This window comes from Scomber scombrus, chromosome 3 (genome assembly GCF_963691925.1).
Source record: "Scomber scombrus chromosome 3, fScoSco1.1, whole genome shotgun sequence".
Classification (NCBI taxonomy): Eukaryota; Metazoa; Chordata; class Actinopteri; order Scombriformes; family Scombridae; genus Scomber; species Scomber scombrus.
This window is the reverse complement of record NC_084972.1, coordinates 22,739,059-22,756,674: the sequence shown is the minus strand read 5'-3', so window position 1 is coordinate 22,756,674 and position 17,616 is coordinate 22,739,059. Positions and strand designations below refer to the sequence as shown.

General features: G+C 41.2%; 1 protein-coding gene across 5 annotated transcripts in view; it reads right to left on the bottom strand.

Annotated features, from left to right (window-relative positions):
- Nucleotides 1-17,616, bottom strand: part of LOC134005851 (R3H domain-containing protein 2) — a 68,555-nt gene that overhangs the window by 39,178 nt on the left and 11,761 nt on the right. The gene's annotated exons all lie outside the window — the stretch shown is intronic.

Here is a 17,616-nt window from a genome sequence, read left to right as displayed (position 1 = left end):
GGTGAATTCTGGCTCCGAAGCAGTAACTCTAATGTCTTAGGCATCACACCCGTTAACATACACAGAAAGACAACACAGATGAATAGCAATCCGTCTGTCCCACAAGCCTATTTCCTCTGCTAGCACCGGGTCAACAACAGCATTAGTCATGTGTGCTTATGGAAAGAAAAATGACAAGTATGCATATAATCCTACACACTATCGTGCATGCAATAGTGTGACAGGGTGAAAGCGAGCATAAAATTCAAGCAACAGAAGCACGAATGCCTGCATCGTTTTGCTGCACTGTGCTGCAGGACAGATAAAATGAGCGAAGAAACAAGGCAGGGAATCCCAGTGTGGGGAAGACCCAGGCAATGCAACAGCAAAGGCGTCATCAGTAGCAGCAGCAGCAGCAGTATCAGCAGCATTACCCCACATCATTGACCAGGACACCCACATGTCCCAACCCCACTCTGCTTATACAAGCCAACCACACCGCAGCACAGAATACAGCCACACCATCAGGGCAGATACAAACGCCTCCTTTCTTCTTTTTCTCCGTCACACACTCACACACACATACAGGCTATTGAACAAAAAAAAAGAATGAATGGTTCTGGATTAGAAAGCAACAACAATGCTTAATCATGAGTGTCAATCTTCTGGCTGAGCAGACCGCGCTCTCCTGACGGCAGGGAGGGGCTGCGGGCCAAATAGTGAATCAGAGGCAGAAATGTTGTGCTTATGAATAAAACCAGCTTCACCTATTCTCTCCTCCTCCTCCACCCATTTCTCTCTTATGTTTCCTCGCTTCTCTTCTCAACACTCCCCCTGCTTCCCTCAACACACTCACACAAACCGGCCCACAGGGTTGCCAAGGAGATGGTAACGTCATTCTCAACTGCTGCCATTTGTGTTGAGCGAGTACCAGTAAGAAGGGCGAGGGGAAGAATTATATTAAAAATAAAAACATGGATTGTAGTGAGCATACACACTAACAGCAATGGAAAGACAGAAGCAGAACGAACAGGGCGAGGTGAAAAAAAAAAGAAAAAAAAGAGAGACCAGATAGGCCGTTGCTGTTGTTCCAGTCTCTCCAGAGTTCAAGCAATCTTTGTCTGTGATACAATTAACAATGTGGGTTTTGTCATTTAGGTCATGAGATATCAACAGGGTCAACTAGCCTTGACAATAAAACATTACGCCCGATTTTTTTTTTTTTTTAAGACGTTAGTTAAGGCGGCAGGCGTGTGTTGCTTAGGTTGCTGCCTAAGCTGTAAAGTGCTGAGGGAAACCCTGATCAAGCAGTCAAACCAGTGTAGCTTAACTGAAAAAAATCCTATCAGATGAATTGTGAAGCATCTTAAGAAAACACTCCAAATGTGCTTGACCCACTGTTATTAGACAAACACCAAAGACACCAGAAAACACAAATATCATCATAAATGTTCATATTGAGCCACTCCAACAAATTATTGGAAGTCAATTTGTTCTGTATCATCTGATAAATGGTTACTGCAAACAATGTTAAATGACTGCTTACCCCACAAATCCGATAACTTTAAAGTTAAAGATGTTTGGGAAAACATCAAGCCACGTGATAAAAAGCATGATGGTTGGGTGGTAAAAAGGTTGAATTGTAAAGCAGTGACCAAATGTGTTATATTTGTGTCGACAACAGAAAAGGTAAGCGGATAAGGAAACATGATATATTGCTGATGGAGAAATAATGACAATGGTCATTTGCTCTTCATGTTTTATACTGCCACAACATTGTGTTAAACATTTACAATACTGCTACTAATTATATAAGAGCAACCTCATTCTTACACTATAGAAACACATTAAAAGGATCAGTATGCTCCAACTAAAGTGCTTATCCATGGTTGCACTGCATCTGAAATCACTGTACCCCAATGTCAGAATACAGGGGGACTCCTTCCGACATTTACTGTAATTTCCCAAAACTAACAATCCCACACAGTTCACATTTATTGTGCCTCCCCTGCCCATAAATGGAGACTTTTCAGTCTGACATCAAGTGTGGCTGCTCAGAACAGCTATATACACTTAAACCTTTGGACATGGTAGAATGACACTTTGTGTGAACTAGTTAATTTGGAGCATACCCCGCCCCCATCCACCTGTCTTAAGTGTGATTCAAGCTAAACAAGTAAACTACAATGTGTCAATAAACAGGCTGTTCATTTCAGTCTCAACAACTACAAAACCAGCAGCAGCACAAATCTCTGAGCTTGTTGTGTCCCAGTTAAGTCAGTGTGTCGGTGGGTCTGATGTTGACATCTCTCTGCCAACTGTGTGCATCATCACATGTGGCTGCAGACATGCAGCAGGGTAGCTGATTCACATGGGACTCGGGCCAGTTACATCATAGTACAAGAGGTTATCCACAACACGCTGGCCTCATGAAACAACTTTTACAGAGTGGTGTAACTCCGCAGCACAGGGGTAGCCTCTTTGTGCCTTTAAGGGCCAACATTGATCACTTTTTCAAGCTGGACTCATTATAGTAGGATATTAATGTACTCCTCTATATAGCTAGTTTTGTTTTTGTAACATTTCAAATCTGTTCTTACTTTAGATACAACACAGCAAATTCTTCATACACTTCTGGATAGCGTAAAATTAAATGTAATCACATTTATATAAACACTGCAGCAATTTAACAGTTTTTTTTTTAGAAGGCTGCTCTGACAAAATGATGATGTTTCACAAAACCCAGTGACACCCCTCAGGTAAGCACAATCGATGGGTCACTAAGGGGGTCATTCACCCACAGAAAGTCACCATCATCCTCATCAGCTGTCATAATGCAGTGCAGGACACTCTGACCCGCTCCTGATGACAGGCAACCAGCTGAAGCATACAGGTCAAACACTGCCCTGCCCACTGTGTCAAGTTACCACACCAAAGACCACCAATGGCAGGGAGCCCTGAGTGAAACATTGGATTTATATTAGGGCCGGGACTCGATTAAAAAAATTAATCTAATTAATTAGAGGCTTTATAATTAATTAATCGAAATTAATCGTATTTTAACCGCATATAAATATTTGACCTGAGAACAGTGAGAAGTATTTTTTTTCACATGGATTTTTAGTATACCATTGAATAATGACTGAATACATAAGTTTAAGCAACACAAATATTGTTTATTTTTGTTCAAGTCCAACAGACCAGTGCAATTTTTGCCATTAAGTGTAGCAATAGCATATTTAGAAATATAGTACATTTCAAAAATTAGCTAGCTACCACACTAGCTTCCATGCTAGCTGCTATATGTTTTGCATTGAGGTGATACTTGAGGCTCGATGTGCTACAGTGATATGCGATTTCCTTGTTGCATAGCTTGCACACAACCATGCTCTTATCCACACTTCCATCCACGGGGCCAACCAAAGCGGTCTCATCAGCTACTTCATGTTCACTGTGGTTTGTTGTTGTCTGAACTACGCTTGTTAGAAAGCCCACATTGTTTAGAGTGATATTTACCTGTTTATAGTCTGTTTGCATTGTAGGTTTCATTTGTCCTACGTTCTTGAATGCAGCTGAGTTTTACCGACGTCCTTGAACGCACCACACCTGTGCAATTCTCCTTCGCCATGCGCTAGAGAGCTGATGTTTTTTCCCTTGCCTTTTTGCATCTTGCATCCCTTATTGCCCTGATTTCCTGCTGTGTGTGAATGTATAAGGACCACAGCTGTAATAAAGCAGATAACTCCGTACATCTGTATCCGTGTTCTTTAATCGGGACACACTCACCATACCTTGCCACTCTAAACCAGTTAACTTCCTGGAGACCCCCACTATCTCCTTTTTAACGCTATTTGGTGCTCCAGTATAATCGGTCCGCCTGAAACTCATCCAGTGAGAAACGTTCCGTGGTGCAAAAATAAGTGTGATTAAAATGCGTCCATTTTTTTAACGCGGTAATTATTGTGTAATTAATTAATCTTAATTAACGCGTTAAAGTCCCGGCCCTAATTTATATGTGTATGTTTGTGTGTGCGTGTGCGTGCGTGCGTATGAGTGTATGAGTGAGTGAAATAGACAGGGAGAGCTATCTGTCTGGTCTACAGTATGTGTATGTGGTGAGGCACAAAGAATGTATAGGACAACTTCAGACAGTAGGCTCGACGGTCTAAATATTTTGTGCAGGTATGAGCTCACTGACAGATTTAGCCTCTCCGGGTCAAGCTAGGTCAGGGTCTCAGCAATAGTTAGCAGCGGGGCGAGCCAGAGAAATGAGAGGAATTCTACTGTATGCTAGCTGGTCAGAGCAGCGGCCTTGTCTATAAAAAGTCTCTAAGTGATCCGCTAATACTCCTAAGAACTAGTTAATGTCTCATTAATTTACGGACATCATGCACTGGTTTAATCCAAGCTGCTGTAGCTGAGCACCAATGTATGCATTTAAAAAGAGACAGACAACAATTGTTTTGGTTATCAATTGATCTATTTCTTATGTTTTTAATCATCTATAATCTCTACAATACATTGGAAAACCTTCCAAAAAAAAAAAAAATTGCTGGACCTCAAGGTAAAGTTTTCAAATACCACAGTGTTTCCCACAGACCAGGTAGCAATGTGTGGTGCAGGGTCGTAGGGAGACCTTTTGAGGGGCAGGGGCTCTGACCAGGGGGAGGCGGCGTTGCCCTTGTAGCAGCGATGCTGTGTGTCGGTAACCTATTAACACTAGGGGGGTCCGGGGGTATGGTAAGAAAATGTTTGAAAAATAATAGGGTTGCAACTAACGCTTATTTTCAAATGAATCGGATAAAATAATATTTTTTTAATTTCCACACCTTCATTCAAAAACAAAACATTATTTCAAATTGACATTGCAAAAGATTGCTCAAACAACACGTTGCTGCTTGGACGTCCCTGAGTTGTTAAAGTAATATTAAATTATAAATAATAATTTAAACAAAACAACTAAATGTTAATGTCTGATACCTTTAACAAAATAACATACACATGTATGCTAGACAAAAAGATGTATTTTCTGTTGTTCAAGCGACCTGAGCTGTTGGAACAATAAATAAAAGATAAATAATAATAATGGTTTAATTTTGTAGTTACCAGTTTTACTTTTACTATCATTAGGCTACCATACATAGCTACTAGCTGCTGCTCTCCTCATCGCCTACTGCTGACTGTGAGATCTGAGCAGGTAGAAGCTGATAGTTCACTAACTATAATGAGGGAGCACACTGCAACAAGGTTAATGATCCACACGGTGACATTATATCATTGATATGACGCGCAAAAGCGAAAGAAAACCGATCGTTTTTTGTGGGCGTGCACACGCGCGCTTCGTGCCGCCCTCGGCAGGATGCAGCACACACTTTCTAGTTTAATGCAGTGTGAACTGCTCTTACACTTTAGAAGACTTTGGTGCGATTGGTCTAATAAGCAGCAACACAGATCTATCAGGACACTGTGCTAACACACGCACTGCATTGATAGTCAAACACGCGCGCGCAGTCACTCTCTAGTGCGCGCTCTTGCTTGCTCGCTCCAGATTGTGTGTGTGTGTACGAGAATAACAGGGATAAAGAGTGCTATGCGGAGATGAATGAATAAAACGATAGTTATATTTCAAAATCGTGTTTAACAAAAAAAAACAACCCAGAATCAATTCGTGGCGCTCGGTGTTGATTCTGTGGCACCACACCACACATTGGTCTATGTATGGGAAACACTGTACCAATATTTTAAATCCAGTAGATATTGAATCTACTTGTATCTGTATAAAACTACAAGAATGCAGCAAATCCTCATGCTTTAATGAGCTGTAACTATTGAATGATCGTTCATCAACATTTCTGCGTTTATTTTCGGTTGACCATTAAATCAACTTAATGTTTAGCGCTGACAAAAATATTACTATCCATTTAATAACTTTAAGAAATTAATAAATATATATTTATAAAATGCTAAATATATGTAGTTTCTATAATCTACAGTGTGATATTTTGCAGCTTTTTTAAATTAATGTTCTTAATTAAAAAGGTATAAATGCCGTTCAGCAGCAGCAATTGGCACCTTACCCGGGATTTCCACCGGGTCCGTCAGTGGCGCGGAACGGCTGCGCCACGGTTTTGCTCCGTCCTCTACCCGGCTTCAACTCACACCGGGAGCGTTACTGCAGCGGAGCGGTGCCTTGCAAGCCAGCAGTATTCGCGCAAGATCACGCGATAATCGCGAGACCGCGAGATCCCGCAAACTGGGTGTATAAAGTCAACAACAAGAAACAACAGGTTACTTTGCTTCTCGGACCAATTCTCCGAGACCCTCTGATCGATTGACTGCTGACCTGGGGCCACCGGTTATGATGTAATGTGGATGTGAGGTTGTGGTCTGCGCTTTGTGTTTTATTTTGAAAGGGGACAGAAGTTTTATTATGCCGATTCTGTGTCTGACTTCCTGTCTGGTGCAATCTGCTCTGTTGAGCTTGTCGCGAGTTAGAAACGTCTCCGTCAAAAATAGAAATGCTGCGGATTGATAGCGCTGCTGGGACGTTGCTTGGACGCTGCTGACACGCTCCCGGTGGAAATACTCTCATTGATTATAGTGGTACCTATCAGCTTCGGTGACGGCGGTGCAGCCGTAACGTGCCGCTGACGGACCCAGTGGAAATTGGGCTTTAGACTCAGGGAAATCAAATGAGACTCTTTTTTAAAAACATGTTGCAGATTAATCAATGAAATTATTTTTCCATGAGCAAACTACTGCATTGTTTTATGAGTATGCAGTGTACAGTACAGATATAGTACAGTGCAGCTGAGTATACAGTAGCTATCTATTCTCTTTGATTGACAGCCAGTATGCATGTTAACTGGGAGCGAGGACTATGTATTCCAACAATTGTGTATCTATAATGATTCAGAGCTGCTATTATTATCAGTTATTTATCTCCATTCATTATGCATTTGATGCATTATTTACATATTATGCATTATTTCAAATTTCATGACGGGCAGCGCGCAGCAGACATGCCTCTCCATTTTCTCTGCAGAGGCTGAATGAAAGATGAAGGTGAATGGAGGCGCAGTGCAAACAGGAGTGAGCGAGCTCGTACAAACCCACAGACGGCAGTGAGAGAGACGTACACAAGGCAGCTCGACCCAATTCAGCTCCTCTGTATCCAGAGGGCGCACCTCGCCCATTTGACGTGAGAGAGAACCCATTTCACAAAAGGCAGCAAGGTTATGTCTTCACAGAGTGGAGGCTGGTGTGTGTGTGTGTGTGTGTGTGTGTGTGTGTGTGTGTGTGTGTGTGTGTGTGTGTGTGTGTGTGTGTGTGTGTGTGTGTGTGTGTGTGTGTGTGTGTGTGTGTGTGGTAATGCCAGAGTTTGTGCAAGCTTAGTGCATGCACATATTATACATCAGCAGCGCTCCCAGTGTGTGTGCACCAGTGTTTGTTTGTGTCAGAGAGGATTCCCCTTTGCATCGGTTGCACAATCGGAGGGGACGGGGGGTTTGGCAAAGCACTGGGGGCTGTAGAGAACAGCCCATAAACAGAAACAGAGTCATACAGAAACACTTCAGAATACATACTTACTGATATAAGCTATGTAAAAGTGATTAAAGTGAATTTAGTGACTTTTTCAGATAAACAGAGCCGGGAAACGTAGAAGACAACAGAGACAAAGACATGGAGACAAAAACATCACTGAAGGCAGACTAACAAGACACAGAACACAGATGAGGGGGACACGATTGGTCAAATGTGGCGGAAGAGAGAGTTTCTCTTTTTCCATTTATGTCTGTCTGTCCTTCTCCCTGCCAACCCCTCTCTCCATTCTCTCTCATAGCAATGAGGATACCCCTTCCTGCTTTCCGCCTCCTCCACGTCAACCCCTCCCATCGATATCGCTCTCTCCATCCACCTACTAGTAAGTGTTAGCTCTCTGTCTCTTTCTCTCTGTCTTCTTCCTCTTTAATGTGTCTTCTTAAATTGTCAGGCCTGCTGCTGACGCCATCCTCCTCCACTCAGCCAGCCCACTCAGTCCTGTGGGACGAGCTATGACTCATTCTCTCCCTCCTTCCCTCCCCTCCTTCACTAGTTACCTACCTCTCATCCAAGCCTCCCTCTCTCTCACTAGTTATAACCTGTGTATAGTTCCCTGCTGCATGTGGCCAAACATACAGAGGAGGCATAGACAGGAAAAAAATTTGAATGAAGAGGAAACACTAGAAGAAATGGGTGATAGAAAGAAAGAAATGTTGGCCAAATGAACAACAGTCTCTTCTGCATAATGAACGAGAGAGAGAGAGAGAGAGCGAGTGAGTGAGTGAGTGAGTGAGTGAGAGAGAGAGAGAGAGGGGGATCCTGGTCTTGTATGCATTATTGATGAAAGCACAACGTGCATGATACAATGTTGTGAAGGAGAAAAATATGGAATTAAATAAGTAAATAAGAATTATGAAATTAGCATTAATGTTCAAGACAATGAACCAAAAGAAATGTTAATTAAATTAGAAAAAACTTAAATCACTATGAATCATGTAATTCTTCTTCTTTTCTAACTTTAAAATGCTCTCTTTTAAAAGTAGTTAATATTTTATGGTGGGATCCAGAAGTGTTCTTTGCCATTTAACATGATCAAATAGCATTTTTACTTAAATATGATGTATTTCCACTTACAACTGTTACAACAGATGTTGGGAGAGAACATATACGTTTATTATAAAATGCAAACCAATAAAATATCAGCAGAGAAAAAAGTTTTTTTTTTTATCCACACCTGTTTGTTCAGTGTAAGGTAGAAAAAAATAAGTTTGACAATTTTGTCTTATTTGTGTCAGCTCCTAATTTCTCCCAAAGTTGCGTCAATGAACGACAAAACCATATGTGTATCATGTGACAAACTGTGCACAGTCAAGAGGACGACGGAGCAGACCTAATGTGTGAGCTAGCAGTCAAAGGAAATGGTTCAGAGGAACAACAAAAGAGAAAAAATGAGTCAGAATCAAGAAACCCCCCATCAGTGATGGTGAAGACAAGGAACCATTCATCATCCAGGAACTGTTGTCTGATGCCAGAGCCAAAATAAAAACCCAGTGTGCACCAAATGAAGGGTTACATGATAATGACAGAAAAGCAATTTGGTCTGGCATTTGGTTATGGTTATAGTATTGCATACAACCACTTGAAATGTCTCCACAAAACATGCAGTTATCAGAGCCACAAAACACACCTTTGACCATTTTTTTAACCTAAGCCACTAAAGTAAGCAGGCCATCCTGATGCTTTCCTGATGCACTTCTATTCTCTGATACAAGGAGCATGCAGGGCCTAGAAGGCATCCTCATCAGTCCACAATCAAGAGTTGCCCTTAGAGAGCGAGTTAATAACACCACCAGAGCACATTACAGAGTTTCATCTTGCAAACTGAAGGATAATGCCAAGTTGTTTTAATAGCACATGCCACATAATATAAACGTGTCAAATATCTTAACATTTAACATTTATTTCTTGAACGTTAAAACATAGTCAATCCTGAGCCTTCAGCAACCAATTAAAAAAAACTCTGCCTGTCCACGAGATGTTTTGGTGAGACTCTTATTGTCTAACAGCATTTTGTAGTCTTTAAACCTGTCTGGCCACTCAGGAACATGATTCAAACATTTCTCAGTGTCCGGTATGCATCAATGACTGGCTGCGGGATTACGAGGTTATCTTGTCTTCTCAGGCACAGTAAGGAGATCCTGCCTGCTTAACTTGAGCCGCTGATGTAAAATGAATAACTGTGTCAAAATTAAATTGGGTGGCAGCTCCTGCACTCATTATAAACCTTATGTAATTTATCTGCTTCTTTTACTGTGAGAAGATTGGGGGGGGCAGCCGCAGAGGAGACCGTAGGAGAGATTGGAGGGGGTACAAACAGAGAAGAGAGGAAGATGGAGGAGCAAGGGCTGACTAGTGAGACAGGAAGAGAGGAAAAACTTCTCAATGATGAAACAATCTGTGCTGTTAAGCGATTGGACCAGACCTCCACCAATGAGAGGACCAGCTCCATGGCAACAGGCTCTGTCACCAAGAGAAAAGCAGCCATATCCCTCAACACCCCCATATTTTTCTCTCCCTTTCTCTCTCACGACCCCCCTCCTTTCCCCAATTAGAAGGCCCGGTGTACATATCACTGGGTACTCGCATAACACAAATAAAACAACACAGAGATCCACACACACAAAAAACCACATAAAAAAAACACACACACACAATCATGTGTTACAGCTTTAAGAACACCGCTCAATGGCAAAGACTCAACAAATACACACACATGCAACCAAATAAGGCTTGCAGATGTACACACAGGCATGCAGACATAATGGGGCTTACAAAGTGATCAGAATATGAGTCATTCACACAGTTATTTAAATGTGCAGATTGGTGATGACTCCCTTTTTATACAATGTCTGACTGCAGACAGATCTGCTCCACTCTGTGCTGATGAGAGCAGTGACTAACTATGAGGTCTGGTGGAGCTAAACCTTTAACTAAACAGATTGAGCTCTGATACACAAGAACAGATCTCCAGAATGAGGAAGTGGGCCTTAGAAGATAGAACGTTTTCCCTGACAAACACACACATATGCACAAGGTAAAGTCAGCAATCTTCACTGGGTATCATTCCTAAGTAGCCACTAGGGCTGGGCGATATGGACAAAATCAAGTATCACAATATTTTTTAGCAAATACCTCGATATCGATATTGCAACAATAATGAAGAGATGATTTTTGAAGCTTTCACAAAATATTTACACTATGAAATTTGTGATAAATAATAATCAGTAATGTGGATATAATGACTAAGTGAGTAAAAGGTAAATAATAGAACAGCTAGAACAGTCCGTTAAGTTCAGAAAATTATATATTTGACAGTAATGCAGCCTTTAAAACCAAGACGACTCTGATGACATATCACGATATTACGATATCCAAAATCTAAGACGATATCTAGTCTCATATCACGATATCGGTATAATATCGATATTTTGCCCAGCCCTAGTAGCCACCCATCTTTACTCAGCTCAAACTAGCTTTACAGGCCAGCTGATATAAGGGGGTAAACATTTGAGGTTATCCCTAAAACCTTTACTCAGGGCTCTAAACTAACTTTTTTCACTGGTTACACTGGTGCGCCTAACTTTTTTTCTTAGGTGCACCAGCACAGAAATTAGATGCACCCAAATTTTCGACCATATCGCATTCAACACCGCAGTTTTACAGGTTCACGTTTTTTAAATAGCTGTCCATATAGGCAATATTGACTTGTAAATGATTAACTAACAATCTGGTCAACATAAAGTTCTTTATTTGAACAATTCCACAAGAAAGGTAACTTCACTGAAAAGTGCTGGTGCTTAAAGTGCTTCACTGAGCTGAAATTTAAACTTAAAACATCTCAAGATAAATAAAATAGCCATTATTATGAGATAGTTTCTCATTATTATGAGATAGTTTCTAATTATTATGAGATACTAAGTCATTATTATGAAATACTAAGCCATTATTTTGAGATAGTTTCTCATAATGACTTAAAGGATCTTTTTTTTTTTTCATCACAGTGGGGGAAATGGGCTTCCATACGGAGTCGATCGTATGTGGCTCATTATCTGATGCCGTCTCCTGACTAGGGTTTGACATAACCTGGGAGGTTGATGGCTCCGTGTCAGAGCATTAGTTATGATTTTCGGACGGATCAGGCCTTAACTTAACATTCTTCACGAAAAAGTTGTCATCCGCGGCTACATGCACTCTACATCCACTCTCTCGGTCTGACTGCAGCACACGCATTACACACAGGAATCTCTGGACGACGGCCAATCGGGGGGGGGGGGGTCCCGCCTAGGCATGGGCCGGTATGAGATTCTGACGGTATGATAACCTTAGGCAAAAATATCACGGTTTCATGGTATTATGATTACAGCTCTAAAATGTGTTATTTTGAAATGTCTGTATTTAAAAACAAAAAAAAGATATAACTTTTCCATTGAACAGTCTTTTATTTTTAAACAATATATAGAACATGATGGAAAATTAGTTAATATGTATTTAAAATAAATAATAATAAAAAATAACTGAATTCTTTCTAAATAAAAAATAAAAAAATAAGGGCAGTCCTTAATGCAGTCCTTTAACTGAGGCTAAACCTGCAACTCAAGTCACGACATAAATGAATTATTTTTAGTGAAAAAAAAACAAACTTCCTCCAAGCGTGGCCGTCTGTCTTTTTACGGTAGCCGGAATATTCCCATACAGTCGACTTGGTCCGTTTAGACGGGGTGAAAAGTTTGTGGGGCTCGCCTCCTTCAGCCATCCTGTAGAGCTACCTGTTTGTAACAGCAACGGGAGGTGCGCGGGGGGAGGGGTACTTTACGCTGCAGCTGCACGCGACCTGAGGGACGTCACATTAAAAAAACCCGCTCATACCGCAGGAACGGTATAACGGAACATTTGAGCGGTTTTCAAACTGACTTTTTCATACTGTGGTATACCTTGAAACCGGTAACCAACCCATGCCTAGTCCCGCCCTTGAACCACAGGTTGAACCACAGGGAGACTTTCAGAGTCACGAACAGCTGGTCGCACCGGTGCCTTTTTTGGTGTCGCACCATTGAGAAACTAGGTTACATGTGCGACACTTTAGGGCTCTGTTACTGGAAGCATAATAATAATGGAATAGTGCTCAACCGCTGCACATTAATGGACTGAAGCTGCTACGCCAGCAGGGCCTGCTGAGAGGTGAGGAGTACCAGAAGCAGTGATACAAGCTTAAGTACACTCCAGACTTATTCTAACCATGCCTGCCTCTCTTCCTCCAAGTAGCTTCCTGTTCCTGCCTCTGTCTCAGACTCACTCCGGTTGGCGGCTGTCTCCTCAGCCTGTCGCTGGCCGTGCAGTGCCATCTTCTTTTTCACGTTTTATGGAGGGTGGCAACCAAAATAAGGTACATTACTGCCACATATGCTAGCTATGTTAGAACAAATTAACATTACATAATTACCGATAGCAGCACTGTTCGTCCCGGAACGTATCCATATTTCAGTACTGACCAGTCAGGAACCAGTTTAGTACCGGTTCTCAAAACCCCTCCCTAAACATGAGTTTAAAAACTTTTCTATATTTAGGATTGTGAAGCCATTCACATGTAATAACATGTAATCGTTTTTTATTGCTAATGAGTAAAAGGGTTGTAATGCAACTTTAAAAAATTTGACACTGCCCGACTTTCTCAGTTTGTCTGTCTGTAACAGCCTGTAGACTGATTTCTACGTGAAGAACCCGGGCTCGATTTTCCGCAAAAATACAAAAGGATGTGAAGCTTTTATGCGCTCCTTTTGTTCCCTTGCGCTAACGTCAACCAACAATCGGCATAACTACAAAACAAAAATGGTGCTATCCAAGTAGAAACAGCCTACAGATATTAGCTCTCCAGCTAATGAGACAGTTAGCTACCATAATCGACCACAACACATTTCACAACAGAAACACCCCTGCAAAGACAAGTCGCCCACTCCCTAGCACACAAACACAGAGCTAAAAGACTATTTCTTCAACAAAGGAGCAGAAAATAAGCTCCAGAGTGAGAGCAGAACACTTGCTTTTTCTGTTGGTACTCCAAAGGTGGTGAAACACAACCTTAGAGATCTTTTATTTTATTATAAGTAGTGTAAGCGACAACAAAGACGTCACCTGCAATAGGCAAATAATAAAACAGTCTGGTAAATTCGTAAAATTACATCATTTTACTGTAATGCAGCCTTTAAAACCAGGAAAAGACAACACTTGTGCGGTATCACAATATTACGATATCCAAATTCTAAGACGATATCTGGTCTCATATCACAATATCGATATAATATAGATATATTACAGCCCTATAATCATGTTGCAATAATAATTTTATTGACATTTCCTTTAAGTGTTGATCTTTGCGATGATCAATGATATCATTTTAATCTCTAAACACTTAAGTGCCAACATCCAATAAAAGTACAACAGATGAAATGCAGGGACCCTAATGAGTTTGTGCATTTCATCTGTCCGTTTTTCAAGTGATTTTTGGGTACTCACCTAATCTGTTTGGACAAAGTGCAGGTTCGGGGTGGTTGGGTTTTGTTTCCAACCCATTTCATTTCTTTACAAAACACCACTCGAAACTCGCTCGTTTTAAATGGTGAAGTTTAAGTTTACCGCAGCATCTCACTATTGTTTTGTTAATAACAGCAGTAGCAGGACAGTCTGCCATGTAATATGCCTACCAGTCAGAACTCTGACATACTTTCCCATATGAACAGTCTCCATAGTTGATATATAAATAAGCCCTGTCCGCTCAGTCAGTGGGCTTTCCTGGAATGCTTCACCCAGCCAGGTACGCAGGGACTCCAGCCCTACGGGGGAAGCACCAATGACTAGTGGAGCATAAATCAAGCTTGAACCACCACACAACTTTATTATCACTACCCCGCCTCTGCACTCAGTGTCTGGGTGTCTCGAGCTGTCTGTCTCTCTGTCTCAGTTTGTAACTGTCTCTCTGTTTAGCTGGTGGCAGACTGGCTCTGCCTCTAAGGGCGCTTTCACACCACTAGTTCGATTATTTTGGTCCGCACCAAGCAGGAAAATTGTTACTATGTAGCATACAGACTGCGGTGTGGTCTGCGTTCACACCTGCAAACGAATCAAAATTGGTCCGATTGACATTCCCTCATCTTCCGGTAGGTCGGCATTTGGTGCGGAGTCAAGCGGACCGAGACCACCTCTTTTTGGAGGTCTTGGTCCGCTTGATTAAGTGCGCACCTGAGTGCGTTTGATGCTTTCACACCAACGAAAACGAACCGAACTAAGAGCTTTTGGTCCGAATGGACTGTTTAGTGCGCACCAACTGCTGTTGGTGTGAAAGCGCCCTAAGCTTGTGATGCATATTTTAACACGCCGTGAGGCAGCTTCCTCTAGGACACACATTTGTAGGGCTAAAGACTTGGCCCCAGGTATGATACAGAAAATACCACTTACTATTTTCTGTCCTAGCCGGTTTGTGAGCAAAGGGAAGCAGCAGTAGTTTCCGCTCCCCTTCAAAACCTTTTGTAATCACTCCACTCTCAGTCTCCTGTTGGTTCTTTCCTCAAATCATGTGACACACATCTCCATTGGCAATATAGTGAGTGAGAACTTTTATATTTTGTCTGGTGGTGAGTATGATAATTTGGGAAAGGCACTATGGGATCTTTTCTTGAATACATTATAATCATCCATCTAATTAGTCTTGTTTTGTGTAACTTTATGCAAAGCCACACACGCTTTACATGCATGTCAATAATATATTATTTTGTTTAGTGTCCTATAACATTAGTTGTCTGTAGTTGTCAAAGCAATCAAGCTTACAAAAGAAATTTCTTCCCAATTTGTGTGGTTATGGCAACGAACTCAAAGGTCATGAGGTATTAGAGGTCCACCCATTAATCAGTACTCATAAGACAATTTACAAACTATCGGAATCTGGGGAAATTGGCTCCGACGGTCACCAATGGCTGCACAGCTTCCACAGGTCATGCAGGGACGTACATCCCACATTTTGCATGGAGGCTCCATACACAAAGTCAAGGTAATCAGGGTTTTCACTACCATTATAAGTGGAGCTACTTCTCTGTCCTCCCCACCGCTATCTTTGTCACACACACACACGCACGCACGCACACACGCACGCACAGCAGAGAGGCTGGTGGACACAGTGAAGTGAAGATAAATGTAGGATTATTGGAGTTGACAACAACTACGCTGTACATGTTACTGTACATCCAATAAAAGTAAAAAGCCACTTTGTAAAAAGTACTTTGTCAACAAGTAAAAACATTTAGAAAACAAATATTTGTTGAATTGTTGAACAAGCTAAAATGAAAGTTGTCTGTTTATACTCAAACTTTTTATCTTTGCCGCAAATCTTAAAATTTCTGCCTCAGATTCAAATCTGACTCAAACCCAATCTCCTCTCTCTATCAGCAGCAGAGAGAGGAAGACAGAGGACAGGAGGGATGATTGATAGTGACTCATTGCTGCTTTTGAGACCGTCTTTATCTGTGTTTAAAATATAAATCAATTATAATCCTGTTCTCAATGTATTCCTTTTTAAAAGTAAAATAATTAAAAAAGAAAACCCAATATTTTAGTCATTAAAATAGTATGGATTAGATAAATATTAAATGCCTACAGTGAACCAGTTTCTAATCAAGTCAAAGATTGTTCATTTCCGGCACTTTTGATTTTTTTCACAGTGGGTGGGAGGCTGGTGTAGGTCAATTACTCGGCTATCCATCCTCTAAACTTTCATTTTATCAGCCTTTGAAAATCCACTGTTGATCAACCTCAGGTATATTCCTAAATATAAGTATATTCTATATAGCTATATCCCTAAAATGTTAATCACTAAGTGTGAGTTGCTATCTATTTAAGTGTCTTTTTAAAAAAAACAAAACCAGATCTTTTTCCTTAAAGAATGGGACAATGGGTACTTCATCCTCACCCTCCTTTCAGAACAGGGTGTAAAATAAACATTTTGCTGTTGTACAAAAAAACATACATTTCAAAGCTCTGTTAATGAAATGATTAGCCACACTATGACACTGTTGTGAACTGCCCACTCTTCAATACTGTAGATTGTAGATTAATACGGGCTCAATCAATTGGCATGATTGACACACATGCCATGGTGTAGTCAAGTGTGATGGATGACCTACTGGGGGCGACCAAGAAGGAAAAAAAGAAGCGAAAATTACATGACAACAGCAGTTGAAGAATTGACTGATGGATCAGTGGACTCTTAACCATTAAATAGTCTAAAATGCAAGAAGCAAGAGGAAGCTACATAACCTGTTGTCATTGTGCCATCTCCATCTGACTGAACATTTTTACACTGAATGCAGTTTCTCTATTGGATTCTCTGGTGAAATAATTGCTGTCAAAACTTTTTTTTTTTACTGCGGAAAAAAATGTGTAATTAGACATTTTTTAAGCAAAGATTACAAAACATTACTTAGGTAATTTGCACTTGAACTAAGCAAGTAAGCTTCTCAATTGTGAGGATTGTCTCTGTCGAATCCACTAACAAAAAGTCGATTTCATTCTCTCCGCCATGGCTTCTGCTCTGATGTTACACACTGCTGTTCACTGTGTGTGTGGGGGGGTGGAGCTAGGCCCCGCCCTTGCATAAGCAGGCACTGACTGAGAGCAGAGCAGAGCAAGACAGAGGTAAAAATACCCATTCAGAAGCAGGTTTCAAGAGGCTTCCCTAGTCTGCAGCCACAGGCCTAGAGGTGTAAAGGGGCGTTCACACCAAGCGCGATGTCGCCCAATTGCGCGTCAAGATTACATATAAAGTCAATGCAAAGACGTGTCACACGCGACGCGATGGATGCGTGTGACACGTCTTTGCATTGACTTTATATGTAAAGTACGCCCCTTAACGTTACACAAAATTCACGGTTCGGTATGTTCCTTGGTTTTTTGTTCACTGTTCAGTACGTTTTTCTTACAACAGAAAAAAGGTGAAAGAAACCATTCTATTTCTTGCCAGGAGTCAGGAAACCTGCTGACAGCTGTTTTATT